Below are 13,864 nucleotides of genomic sequence, written 5' to 3' on the forward strand. Positions count from 1 at the left end.
TATGACAAAAGGACTGTACTCATATGTAATCTATTACAGAAATCATATATAATTATTTGATCCTATATGGAATAAACTTGCAAATCTTTAGGTAGCAAGTTGGACAAAATGTTTAATTACAAAAATGTCAGGATCCCAAAGTTAAATTTGACACAGAAGAGTGATAGAGCTTTTCTTGTACAAAACAAATTCCAACTCTGCTTTATATACTTGCTTTAACACGAATTTTACAGATCCAGAGACTGAAAGACTTCTGTCAGGAAAGGAATATTCTTACTGCCTTTATCCTCACTATCCCTCTTTTCTGTGAGCACAAGAGTATGTGCTGCTGAGAAAGGGCTTTTAATTGCATACTATAGGGAAACAGTACCGATTTTATTTTGCTTTACAAACTTGCAAGTGATATTAGAGGTGAATACTACTTACAGAGCATGCAAAACTTGGAACTCCAAACAGCTTATGAAAACCACAATGCCATCAGCTCTTGCTTTACATCACATTCTGTAGGCTGGAAAGCCTAGGAGTACATTCCTCATCTGAAATCAACAATTTTGCCTCAGAAAAGTTTTACTGCGATCCAGAGAACTGTCTTGTCTCAGTAGGTGCCTGTGCTGACTGCAGCAGGACCCTGAAACAACTGCAGTTTTAAAGTAGGTGGACCTAGATTTCTTCCCTCCAGTAAGCTCCCTGAAAGTTCTTAAACTAAAAGAAAAACAGACGCTTAATGTTGTTGAGCAAAGACAGGTCTTGTATATAACTCTTCTCCTGCTCTCTGTGTCCTCAGAGGTGAGTCTTTGCTTCTAGGCAACTCAGCAATTTTTCGCATTGCAGTGAAATGCAGTACCCTCTGGCCTTTGGAAAGATCTGAGTCACTGCTGAAGCCTAGCTCTCTGCTCCGCACTGCACTCTTAGTCTCAGCTAGGCTGAGCTGTGAACTCACGTACTCTGACTCTTGTCAGAGTTGCCTCGCTCATCTTACTGCCTCTGGCACCTTCTCCTCTCAGTACAATGCCTAAATAAAGAGCTGTCTCCCCCTCCAATGGGCTCCAAGAACTGGAGGCCTGAAGAAAAACAAATATAAATAAACAACTAAAACAGATAACAAACCCATCACAAAAATAAACTAAAATATCTAACTCTTAAATAATCCAGTAACCTTTGCATAACCAGGTACAGACAGCAATATTGAGCTAAGCTGCAAACGCAAATTCCTGTCCAGAAGAAAGGCACATGGGGAAAGTTTTCATAACTACTGTTTTGGGAGGAAACATTTTCTAACACCATCCTTACCTTTCCAGTGTTTCTAATTCCCTCTTCATAGCCTGTCCCTGCTTCCACCTCCCATATACGTCCTTTTTCACATTGTAGCTTACCATGAGCTCACAGCTTAGCCAGTCCAGTCTCCTGATGTGCCCATTTGCTTTCCTTAGTATCAGGATGACCCATTCTTGTACTTGGACAATTCTGCACTTAAGGAGCAGTGCCGGTGCGTCTGGCTGCAGGCCATGCTGGCACCAGCAACAGGTGGTGGCTGCGGCCCTGCTGCACGATGTGGTCTTGTGAGCCTTATGGGGGTAGTTTAGCAAAAGTGTGAGTATAAAGCTTTATGTCATGATTACTATGAAAAGATAAAACCTACCTATTTTTTTAACCCTCCTCCTTCATATAATGAGGCTTTATTAATTTTTTTCTTCTGTTTCTGTTTTAAAATGCACCCTTTTTGTGCTTATCCAATCCTAGCTTCAAAAGTACCTAAGCTGGCTTTTGATATACTTCATTCTTTTCCGGCTATGCCTTATATAGACCTTCAGGGGCTAAATTTATAACATGAGTAGCTTTATTAAAGTCAGTGGCATCATTCCACTGATGCCAAAGTCATCTCATCTGTATTTTTCTTCTGTTTCCATCTTATGGGATATATCATTTGCATTTGTTAGCAACATCTGCCTTGGGGTCTCAATAGGCATAATTTTTCTAATTCATGCTGCTTGATGAAACTATTTGGTGTGTATGATGGTTCCTTAATTTTCTTGATTTTACCATTTCCTGTTCCACAGTTTGCTCCATACCAATGCAAATACTAAGTTTAATTTGCAAAATAAGTTATTTCTCTAAGTTTCATATTGTGGTTATGATCTAGTCTTTTTTTTTTCTTCATGCTGGACTTATTCCACTTCCTTCCATAAGGAGACATTTAAAAATAATTTTAACTAGGTACTTCCTCTTATTTGACAACAGCTACCTGTCTGAGATAAGAACCATCTCTCTCGGACAAGTGATTCAAGAAGCCTTTGCAGTTATAAAATGAGTATGTTTAAGATATCTGTGAGTTTGATCTTAATAAAATAAAAGATTAATATTGAAGCATTAGATCATGGGTGCTATTTCACTGAAGGCAAAGGGTGATTTATGACTGATTTTAATGGTGAAAAAATTAGCCCAAGAGATAAAGCAGAATGAATTCCTCAAACATTAGAAAAACAATTAAAGGAGCCACACCTATGTAAAGAAGAGGCAAAGAAAAGCTTCTAGATAATTGGTCAATAATTATAAATAAACAAACATTTTCACTCTATTGTTGCAAATATTTTATCATGGTCACTTTAAAATAGCTTTGTAAAAATCACTTTAAAAATAAGGACAATATTTTTGCTATAATCCTTCCTGAAGAGTCACATTCCTTTTTCCACTGCTAGATGAATTTTATTTTATTTTATCTACAACCTGGAACATTAGATCATCATTGAAAAAAAGAGCAAGTACCAATGCAAATCTGTGGTAGTCTTGCTCAGAAATGCCCTAATACTGCAGAACACTGCACTACTAAGTTATTAAGTCAAAGTCTACTGTTTGTTCTATGTTATCTGGCATTGGGATCTGGATATACAAATGAATTTATGTACAAATATATAAAGATGTGCACAAGGATATAATGTATACATGTTATTTACTTCATTTGTTCACTGTGCATGGTTTTTGGTTTTCCAATGCAGGGTGTTTCATCTGAGAAAACGGGCTACTAATTGATTTCCCTCACTAAAAATGGATATTTAGTTTATGACACTGATCCTTCTGATGACATTTCATTTGTTCCAATTTTGTGCAAGAAGCCTGAATGTTTCCTTCATAGCTGCAGGTCTGGGAAGAACAGAAAGGAATACTATGGTAAGCTTTGTTTGAATGGTCTTTAGCCTCATCTCAGGAGCTAATCTGAACAATAGATAGACCTACCATGTTATTTAGTCTTTGAATCTCTATTTTTGACAATGTTTTTTCTGAGAAATTGGGGTTGAACTATCTGTATAGCGTTAAACACTGTTTTGCAAGTAGAGCACATTAGTCTGGTCCACGTGTGGTATACTAGGATGCTAACTAAGTATTTTTACAGGAAGATCAACAAGGATGATGGGCAAAAAGGGAATGTGCAGAACGTGTTTATAAAAATTGCACTTTATTGAAGAGTTGATAACTTATTTACTGATCAGCAATCAGTTTCTGTAATTTTGAAAACTTAAGTAGAATGTGGTATAAATCATTTGAAATGCTTTGTGTCAGTTCTTTTCTTTCCATCCTGGAGTTGCTTCTAGCAATTTTCAGCTAGTGCCTTTGCAGTTTTCCTGGATATAGTTTCTGAAAAATAGAAAGCTAAAGATAAAGCATTGAGGAAAAAAGTACCTGGGGCTTGATACTTCCCAAACTGCCTATATTTAGTGTCAAAGGAGTATTCTGAAGTATAGAAACAATAATAATTCACTTTTTTAATTGAAAATTTAATAATTATATCTCATACGTGTGTTCATTCTTGCAAATTCTGCATATTTCATGGCTATGATGATGTTTATATTGATTGATACACCAAAATAATAATCACAAAAGGAAATCTGAACATACATGTCTCTTTGGTAGCTTGATCTCAACATTTCCATTTCTTAGCATTTTCACGGCAATCTGTACTGTCAAAACTGCATTAATAGTATCATGAAATAGGTAGGTATAAAGCAGATACTGCATCAAGAATATGCACTAAGCAACCAAACTTTGTGAAAACAAGATAATTCCGTAGAACAGACAGAACTCATATCACTTGCCATTCTCCTGAACTGTGATGCTTTCATTTGACATATAAATACTTTAATTCACTGGTACTTATCAGAATCAGCACTGATATTATGCTGAATTATCTGTTGTTTCTGTCTTAATTTTAAGAAAAAGATCAATTTTTGTAAACATCAGAAAATGTCTCCATAAAGAAGTAAGACATTTGGATCATAGAAGGCCATTTGAACTTGGCTCTTCTCCTGTTCCATCCTTGGGGACTCAATTTTTATTAAAATACAGTGTAACTCTATTCACTTCATGGATTATACTACATACAGAAGTTTTAGCATGTTAATTTGGTTAATGCTTATAATACAGCTAAACTGATAGAAATGTCAGCCTAGCTGTTAATTTGGGATTGATAATGGAAGATTTGGATTGTAGAAACATAGAAGATATCATACATATAATTCACTGGAATATGGAACTAATCTATTCAGGACAATGAAACTGGATTTACTCTGTCATTTTAATAGACTAATTATATGTGGTATCTCACCATTAAAGGGAACATATTTCTGAACATTGCTTGAAATTCCAGTATCTCTGAGGGTGAAGGGAGGATTCAGAGTTCAAAACAGAAGACAGACTAAAAAGGAAGAGTCTTATCACTGAGGAATTCTTGTTTCCTGTGTATTCAGTGAAAAGTCTCTGTAGAGATGAGGTTCTGATTAGAACATGACAAGCAATTGCCTTTGATTTTTCTCTTTGATTTATGATCTGTTCATACCCTGGGAAACCAAGGACAGACACTGATGCAGGGTAGCTGCTTTGCATCTCAGCCATACTCTGGTGTGCTAGTGTCTATCTAAAAGAAGTGGAATTATCTGACAGCTTAGAAGGGAAGGAAAGAAAATGAAATAACAGGTAAATGTTAAACTTGAAAACACATCTCAGCCTTCAAATCTGGAAATAAACTGCAGCTGTATCCTGATTACATGTTGGGATGAGACCCAGTAGTGCACGATCCCCCTTTTGAGACTTGCCTACCTTTTCCCTGCTGTTCTGCAATGCCATAGTTTCTCTTGGAAGAGAACCCAAGTGTATGGGCAGGACATGGCCCTCTGACAGGTCCCCCAGAATGGACGACAGGTGGGCCAGAACTGCAGGGGACTCCGTTAAGCACCTCCCTGCCCCACAGTTTGGATGTAGCACTCTTGTCAGCTACCAGTTTAGGAATCAGGACCAGAGGAAAGGAAGGAATTGTTATATATCACAGCCACAGTTGTAATCTTTTCAAGTGGCACTTAACAGGTGATTATTAAACAGCTTTGATTTAAATCAGAAAAAGCTCTTAATTAAGTAGAGTGCTTTCAGAGATCTATATTTCACCTCAGCTTCTGTGATCCGTTCTTTCATTGTGGCTGAAGATTTGTTCCATGCTTTGCATGGAATAGTGCATCGCATGTGAGAAGGTGAGTGAGGGCAGGAAGGAATTAGTAAGTTGATAATAATTTTAATTATTTTTACAGAGGAATCAGTAATTCATCAGTGTGCTACCAAAATATACATGAAATAAATCTCTGCTGCATCCTTGCATTTTTTTTTTCTGTAAACAGCTCTATCTACCAGCACAGCTGTGTTTTAGCAAGAATCTTCTAATATATGGAGCCAATGTTTAGAGCAACTACAGAAGCTGCTTTAAGAAGAATGGAAATTATCTCTAGAAAATTTTTAGCTAGCCGTCAGAGATATTCAGGGAGGACTGCAGCAATGGAAATTAAACTCTTTAGACTTCTAACAGAGTCAGACACTGTTTTCCAGCGAAGAAACCAATCCAACATGTCCCCTTAGAACATGGTGGGGTGATCTGGGAGTTCTGAAGACAGATAGTACTGAGGAATGAAGTGCTCTTGTTTTTGTTTTACACTTCAGAAATGCTTGTAATTGACAACAGCACTATCCACAGACAGCTTCAAAGGAAGGCTAGTGAATTATAGCTCTCTGTAGATATTGTAAGTGTAAAGTTTAATTTTTCTTTTACTGGCAAGCTGCAGCTTTGAGGCCATTTCAATTAAAAATACTGAACATTGTGCACTCAGCTGTTCATAGCAAGACTAATTCCATCAAGAAGTTATGTATAAAGTGAAAAAATTTTGAGTTAACTTGGTTAATGTTACTCTGATTCCAAGACTGAATAGCAACTTTACAACACGTTTACATTACATATGATTTATTTTATCGGATGGATAAAGCAAAAGGGGAAATATCTAACACCCTGCTGAAATTAATATAGCTTTATGCAAATGTCCTTTTATTGAAGCTAATTCAGCAAATACGTATTTCTCTTCCAGAAAAATTACTCATCCCATAGAAGGTATTTACCTCCTGACAAGTGCAGGTGGTATTCTTTTGCTGCTTGTTATTGAGGCTTCATAAATGTGAGGGAGATAATTTATTTCTCGTTATGTCCTTGTAAAACCTTAACTGGAAGACAGCCAAACATCTTATAAGACCTGTCCAGACTTTCATTATTTTTGATGAATTTATTTACAGCCATTGGTGAAGAGTTACATTTTATAAGCTGGACAATCTAATAATTTTTTGCTAATAGAAGTGTCCACAAACATTTACGTTTGTGCAAACAAAGGTGATCCATTGGTGAACTTGGCACATTACTCATTTTGCAAGACTTTGCAGCTATTCACCTCAGTTAGGTCTGACTGACTCTTCAAGAAACACCTTTTATGATTTTTATTATTACAACCTACGAGTGATACAAAATATTCCACAAGTGGAGCTTTTAAACTGTCATACAACTTCAGTCTTTCATATATTTATAGTTTTGGTCTCCTTCAAGCTTTTTCCAGCTGTAGGGTCCACACTGGCCACTGCATCCATTTCTCTGAAGGAAGAATACATACAAGCAACAAGGCAAAGATTTACTACATTTCTGTCCTGTTTTAATCTTCACCTTTCTCTGCCCTTACTGAGAAGTAATAAAGTCCACAATAATGCAGGTAACCTGCCAAGAGATATTCGAAACAAGCTGTTATGCTTTTTTTTTTTTTTTTTTTTTTTTTTTTTTCATTTAAAAGCAAGTAGACTTGCTAATCCAGTTTCCAGGCTGGTCTGATTTTGACCAGAGAAGTAAAGATGGGTGAGGTGTTTTAATTAGTGGGCCTACAATGCAAGCTGTAGTATTAGATAATGTATTAGTATTAGATTATCTTCAGCTAATCAGTATGCTGCTCTGTAACTTTCTTTATGTGAGCACTCCATCCTTCCTCCTACCCAAAATGAGCAAGAAACTGTCATCTCAAACTGAAAGCTTTAACTGAGTCTTCAGAGACTCTTCCTAGAGACATAACAGAATAGATGACTGTGAAAAGACATGGTTTTTTGAGGTACTATACTCTTTCTTTAACTATTGCATTCTATGGGATCTAAGTGTTATCTTCCAGGACTATTTATCTATGTATATATTTTGTAGTGTTGATTTGAGAGGATAGTTAGCTTTTGACTTAATTATAAAGTTAGACCATACACTAATTAAGGTAACTGGGAAGTGTTGACTTCCAGAAAAAAAATGCAAACCTGAGATTTAATAACAGGGCTGCTAGAAAATCCTGAGATAATGGAGATCATAAAGGATGACTTCATTTGATATTTTACAATAATGGAAAAAGTAAATAGTAAAATGGTCTGGGAAGCCTCTAAGACTGCAATAAAGGGAAAAAATATTAGCTTTGGTATGGTTAAAAAGAGAAGAGAAAAAAAACAAAATCAATTGATGGACTTCACAACTCTGAAAGCTCAGCATAATGAAATACATTTTGAAAAGGAGCCAGTATGTACAAATGTAGGCAAAGGGACAAAGTAAATGCATTTAATATGTAAGAAGACTGAGAATTTTCATTGAAGCTTACAGTGGATGTTTTATGAGGGAAGAATAAAGCTAATAGGCTGCTAGGGTATCAGCACAGGTCAAACACAAGTGCTGAATAAAGATCCTACAAGATGAAAAGATCTTATCATGTACTTCTTCTGTAGGAATTGTCATATGATTTTTTTTTTTTTTTTAGAATCTTACTAAGATTTGTAATGATTATCACTCCATGCTATCTGTTAAATCTGGAAATTTGGTTCAGGAGCCTTGTTTGGAAACTTTAAATGGAAAGCCTCTTCAACTTAAAAGAAAAGAATTAAACTATGATTTGAGATCACTTTAACTGTTGGTTATTGAGAATAATTTTTGGTTCTTACAGACTCACGTGACACCCAATGTAAATAGAAGAATCTTTAAACTATACTGCTAATAATATTCTATATGGAAACTAAATGGTTAAAAGAGTTTCCAAAAATCTTTACAGTAAACAAAAGAAGAAGAAATAATAATATTTCAGTAAAAAAAGAAAAAGGGTTAAAAAAAACTTTGAATTTCACTTTGTTTTCAACTTAACATCTAGATACTAATCTTTTAACAGACAAGCCCGTGCAAGACTACAAAATCATCTCAGTTCTGAAAGTGTTGTGTAGATAATGGAAAGAAATTCTGTCAACCCTACACTTATCTCTGAATAAAATTTAATTTGTTGCAAGGTTGAAAGGTGTGCGCCCATGTGTGATAAGCCTCTTAGTAACTCAGACCTGGAGTTACCAGAGCTTAAGCTAAAGCACAAGCACTTTTTAGATGGGGACTTTAACAGTTTAGATCCTAAATGGATCAACAGAGATGGAATGCCTGCTTCCGTTGTGCAGTGTGTTGAATGTCTGGTGCCTTCTGATGTCTGAATCACAGCTGTGCATCCGCTTACTCCAACACACTTCTTCACTGATACACCGAGGACTCGGCCTCCGAACCTCCCTGGGAAGAGGAGGAAGATGATGAATGTTCGCAGTACATTTTCAGCAGATGAGACCAGAGCAGGGATCATACTCATCTGTAAGAACAGGTGCCTGTGTCTGTGTTGCTTTTTTTGTATATACAAGTTATGTATAATTACGGGAAAACACCAGTGTCGTAGTATTTGACCCAGACAGGTTACTAGACCTGTATAAGCCTATATTGACAGTCATTGCCATTTACAGGAAAATCCAGACTAATTTGTATTGGCAATTAACCTGTACTTGCAAGCCTGAATACCACTGTGAAAAATTTATATTTAGAGGGTATTATCTGCAATGCAATGGGAAGTAAGACTAGAGAAGGTGTGGATATATCCCAACCAGCTTTTTCACATCATGCTTAAATACCAGTTACAGTAAAACTGCAGAATTACAGACTTCAGCCCTCAGCTTTATCTGTACTGTGCTGGCCAGGTTTCTGCGGCTATATGGCAAGGTGGTTGTAAGACATGAGCCTAAGGAGTGGAGAAGGAGGTTCATGAACAGGAGAAGAAGGATCATGAACATGGGCAGTGAGACTTCCTTCAGGGAAGTGGCAATGGGGAGCACACAATGAGCTTGCAAAGGCCACATTTAACAGTCAGGTTAATAGCCAGGAACATACTAAGGGTTAAGATTTAATTAATATCTTGGTCTACTAATCCAGGTAAAACTGCCTTCAGCATAGTCCTGCCATAAACATCATTTTAATTTTTCATATGCTGCAGTCCTTCTTCTCCTTCCAGCCATTCCTGTTGCAATATGATAAATGTGGTCTCCAAAGGGACAGCATTCCTGAACTTGAAGGTGTATATAATGTAAGTAGAATTTTTTTCTGTATTACCCAACAAACGAAAATCAACTATTTTTTTAAAGTTAAACTACACCAGATTTTCTATTATTGTATAGACTTTTTTTTTGCAGTGCATGCTGTATTAGTTTTTGTGTCCTAAAATGACTGAGAGTTTTTGTAAATTTTAGCTTTTATTTGATGATATTGATTGATTTAATTTATTGAAAGCTGTGATTATATTAATGCTAAAACTAGAGAGACCATTTTCTATCAAAGCAGCAGCCACATGCCACAGCATGTTTCAGTTCATGCTAGCTGAAAATGTTCTTAAAGTCAGCACACCACCTGCTAAGGATGATGATTTTGAAGAATGACCTTTGTGTGTTTCCTCCTACCAAATGCAATTAGCTAAACAAGGCAGAAAGAGTTCTTAATTCTTTTGGGTTTTAGGGCTCCAGTCTACTCTTCTGGGAATATAAAAAGAGAGCCATCAATCCAAGTCACACCTACCATGGATATTAAATCATATAACACTGTACTTAAAGTAAGAAAATAACTCTCACATACTGTTATAAATAAAAGAGACTTGCTAAAATCAGTTAAGTTTTATCAGTATAACAGAGATGAAAAACATCTCTAAAATAATTAAATTTTATAGGTTTATTTTGTATTTTGTGTGATTTCAGTCAACATCTGTTGTTACTGATATAAAGTTGTTAATGCTAAGAGCTTATAGTCTTAACAGGATGGATTTGTTAATTACTCAGCCTTGTATCTGGGATGGAACAACCCTGTGTGGCAGTACCATCTGGGAAACAGGGTAGAAAGAGATTTGTGGGTCCTAGTGAGCAAGTTGAGCATGAGTTAGCAGTGCAGCCTTGCAGTGAAGAAGGCCAACCATGTCCTGTGCTCTGTTTGTAAGACTGCAGCCAGCAGGTCCAGGGATCCTTCCTCTCTGTTTGGCGCTTGTGAGACCACATCTGGAGCATTCTGTCCAATTTTGGACTTCCTAGTACAAGAAGAATAGTGACATCCTGGAATAAGTCCAGTGGATGGTCATCAAGTTGTTCAGGGGACTGGAGAACATGACTCACGAGGAGAGGCTGAGGGAACTGGATCTGCTCAACAGGAAGAGAAAGCTAACTGGAGAATATTGCTTTTTAGGACTACCTGACTGGAGGAGACAGAGAAGATGGAGCTACATTCTTCTCATACATGTATAGTGATAGGACAAGAGGCAATGGACACTAGTTAGAACATGAGAAATTCCAATCACATATTACTTTTTTTTTTTTTTTTTTTTACCATGAGGGCACCTAAATACTAAACCAGGTCGCCCAAAGAGGTTGTGGAATTTTTGTCCTTGGAGGTATTTCAGACTCTACTGGACATGGCTCTGAGTAGTCTGATCTAATTAGACCTGTTTTGAGCAGGGGTTAGACTAGATGACTTCTGGAGGTGCCTTCTTACCTAAGTTATGGTTCAGTGATTCAGGAAAGCTTTCAATCCTGTGTTTGCATCTATATCATAAGATAAATATCTTAGATGTGTTTGTTAAGGTGGACTGAAACCACAGGGAGCATGGGCGTAAGCATATATTTAAGTAGTTTATTGAACAGGGATAGATTCCTCGTTCAGGACTTGGATGAGGAGGAAATTAACCTACACTGACACATTTCGATTATACAGAATGAGAAGCCAGCCCAAGATTTTTCTCTCTGTGTTTCTTTTTGCATACTTGTAGAAAAAACAAAGAAAACTCCTGTGTGAGGGAGGATCTGTGTAAAGTCTTACAACTGGAAATGCAACATGGACAGTTCAGAAGCAAACTACAGCATGCAGATTTCCACCAGGGCAAAGTCTCCCAGTATCAACAGCCTATCTTAAACTGGCACTTCGAATTCAGAAGGGCACAGAGATGGTTACAACCCAATGACAGAAGCTCCTGTTGATTCACCAGCACTGAACCCTTCCATTGTGATACATTTTCAAAGGTAGAGTGGAGTAAGGTAATCAACTCTGATTGATTTTCAATAGGCATTTGGGATTTAGCTATTCCATGTGCCTTTGAAAGATATGTCTGTGTAACCAAGGTGAAATATCAAAATTACAGCTTTAAGCCTCTACTTCCCTTAACAAGGAAAATATATTCATTAAGGTTCTTCGTGTTATGGCTACATTTCTTTCTTTATTACTTATTTTTATTCTGAACTTGTTGCTACTATCCAGATGTAACTGCGTAAAACATGCTTTTGCACAATGATTAAGTTTTTGTGATATGGCAACAGCTTTGTGGTCTTTCAGGTTTGTCTTTATACTTTCCCTTTAAATTAGTAATCTATTGTTCAGCTGCTTGATTCACAGCATTCCAGCTCTCTTCTGATGGAGCCATAAGAAAAATGTTTATTTTCATAGATGTGAACATTTTCATGTTTCAGCAAAATAGTGTTTATTTTTCATAGAGAAGGCATACATCAATATTTCAGCCTCATCGCTATCCTAAAATAGTCTTTTTCCGGTTCACCATCCTTTTTGTGTCTGTTGGGGGAAAGCTCTGGTGGGGAAAAAAGTAGTGATAGCCAGTCGTGGGAACAAAAGAATAAAGTCCTGGAATGAGCTGTTTACAAGTTGTGTATTTTTCTAACTTCTGGTACTTCTGCATGTCAGAAAATATTAGTATTTCATATTTCTGTTACAGCTGGCAAATTATGGCAAATAAGGAAATTCCATTTATAATGGCTATTATCTATATGTTGGCCTTTTTCAATTTCTGCATTATCAAAATATATCAGAACAGGAGAAAACCAAGCACAAGTTTTAAGCTTCAGTATTAATCTGTATGTCCGTATATGTCCGTATATGTCCATTATATGTCCGTAAATGGGAAGCAAGAGTGATCAGAGAGGATGTGGAACAGTGCTGTAGGAGGGGAGGTCTCCACCTCCCATGACAAGAAAACAGGAGGCCAAATCAGATATGAAGAAAGCATTAACACCATTCAGGAGACAGCAAAACTGTAAGAAAACTGTTTAAGTGCAAATTCCACTTCCAGATCTAATCAGATTCAGCGTCAAAGTCACGGTGGGACTCAAGCAGAGGGTAATGCACATATTCCTCTCATTGCCCCAGCAGAGCAGATCATTCACATGGTCACCCAGGCAGGCTAGGGGCCAACGTGGGATTCCACTTGCAGAAGGCTCTGGGCAATTGCTGGATTCAGTGTCGAGGATAGTACTGTATAGTTATATACCTTTATATAGGTTTATTTGAATGAAGCTTGCTCCTGCGCTCATTTTCAATATGCTAGACATTTTACTAGTAGATCATGAATAAACTTTCTGATGTTTTTAAATGTGCAGTTTGCAGTTTAATATGTTTTGCACAATTTCATATGTTAGTAGTTTTTCAATGGAAAAGATTAATTGCAGCTTTTGCTTTTTAGTGGCATGCTGGAAACTCTTAAATTTTGCTATGTTCTGCCAAAATAGCATTGCCTTTTAGTGTATCTTTACCTCTGCAAAAATACTTTTCAATTCTTATTCAAAATAGTTATTATCGGAAGTGGTAGCTAATATTTCTACAAATTTTCTGTGATTTGCACGTGCTATCTAGGCATCAGATCAGCCTCATTTTGCCCATCACTATATTTCTGAGCTTGGTCAAACTGACATGGCCTGCTTACAGACAGACTTAGACATTAAATCCTGATCTAATGAAGATACTGACAAAATGTTTATTATATTCGAAGGCTTCATGAAGACTTGTTGACTTCGTGATAGGAGCTTTGTCTGTGTCCCATAGGGGAAGGAACATTAAACAGTATGATACTGGTAATTTGTTTTTTGTTAAATGGTCTGAGCAAGGAATCAGCTGTGTCAGGAAAAGCACACACACACACACGTGCATTCACCATCACCTGAGACCCACCTCAGTTGCTACTCCAGTGGGGCAGCACAGTCGAGTCTCGGGGAACAAGTTACAACAAGTAAAGAACACCCTTAACTGGTGTCAGAGTCAGGCTTGTGGCTTGCAGCATGACGCAGCCTGTGACGGTTCCACCTCAGACTCCCATCCATGTACTAACCACTGCCAAGGGTTTACTATTAGTATTTTCCCTTCTCCCTCTAACCCAGTTTCCATCAAGTT

This window comes from Rhea pennata, chromosome 2 (genome assembly GCF_028389875.1).
Source record: "Rhea pennata isolate bPtePen1 chromosome 2, bPtePen1.pri, whole genome shotgun sequence".
NCBI lineage: Eukaryota > Metazoa > Chordata > Aves > Rheiformes > Rheidae > Rhea > Rhea pennata.